Source organism: Fopius arisanus, unplaced genomic scaffold (assembly GCF_000806365.1).
Source record: "Fopius arisanus strain USDA-PBARC FA_bdor unplaced genomic scaffold, ASM80636v1 scaffold00010, whole genome shotgun sequence".
In the NCBI taxonomy this organism is placed as follows: domain Eukaryota; kingdom Metazoa; phylum Arthropoda; class Insecta; order Hymenoptera; family Braconidae; genus Fopius; species Fopius arisanus.
This window is the reverse complement of record NW_011887749.1, coordinates 936,581-937,492: the sequence shown is the minus strand read 5'-3', so window position 1 is coordinate 937,492 and position 912 is coordinate 936,581. Positions and strand designations below refer to the sequence as shown.

Here is a 912-nt window from a genome sequence, read left to right as displayed (position 1 = left end):
ATTTTAAAATCACATCCCGGATGTACAATTTTGAAAATTATATTTCTGTGGTCGTAATTTGTGAGAAAAATGAGCAATTGCAAAATTGTCACTTAAGATTACGTGATTCTAATTCATGAGTAGAATGATTAAATAATGAATCATTAATAATTAATTGATTAATTAACGCGAATTGGTAGATTCGTCTGTGTAATCGTAATTTCCAGCGATTTTGAGGAAGTTTTCGGGAAATTTTTCAGCGTGTATTTGGTGTCATTGGTGAACGGAGGAGGTCGGGGTACCAATGTTTCCCCTGCGTTGTACCAAGTCCACCAGGTAGGGGCAACTATTGGTCGATATTCATGCGCACCAAGTGTAAGAGAGAGAGAAATTACCCCACAATGAGGGAGGAAAACAGCAGTCACATGCCAGCTGTGCTCGGCCGAGTTCGCGCTCAAACATTAACCAGTGTTTTCATTAATTTTTTGTTTATTTTCCACTCCAAAAAAACGGATAATAACCATTGGCCACCCCCAAAAATATCCAGGTGATTAACACTTTTCTATTGTTTAATCCATCGGTAGCGATTAATTAAATCAATTGATTTCCCGGACATTGAGTGGGAATCCCCATTTTTCAAATGATTAATACTTTTTTTTTCGAGATTTTTTCTTCTGTTACTTTTGGCTTTCAGCGAGGTTTTAGTGATTATTGAAATAAATGTGTGAAATGGCCTAGTCTAGGGTTTCTTCGATCACATAAAAATGCCTTTCGTGTGTACCACTTTCTTCAGCATTTCGTGTCTTGAGATTAAACGATAACTGTTTCGCCGGCTTTCCGTCTGTCCTCTCTTTTTAGTTCCTCGTAATTTCGCGAGTGAAGAATAGGGAATTCCGGGGAATTCTCTTCGTTGAGGGATTATTCGTGTGGAAT

At 37.9% G+C, this 912-nt stretch overlaps 1 protein-coding gene across 1 annotated transcript in view; it reads left to right on the top strand.

The window, feature by feature from the left end:
* Positions 1 to 421: 421 nt before the first annotated feature.
* Positions 422 to 912, top strand: part of LOC105262711 (uncharacterized) — a gene marked incomplete in the record, with an annotated part of 30,992 nt that continues 30,501 nt past the window's right edge. The window contains 1 exon segment of the mRNA XM_011298432.1: positions 422 to 514.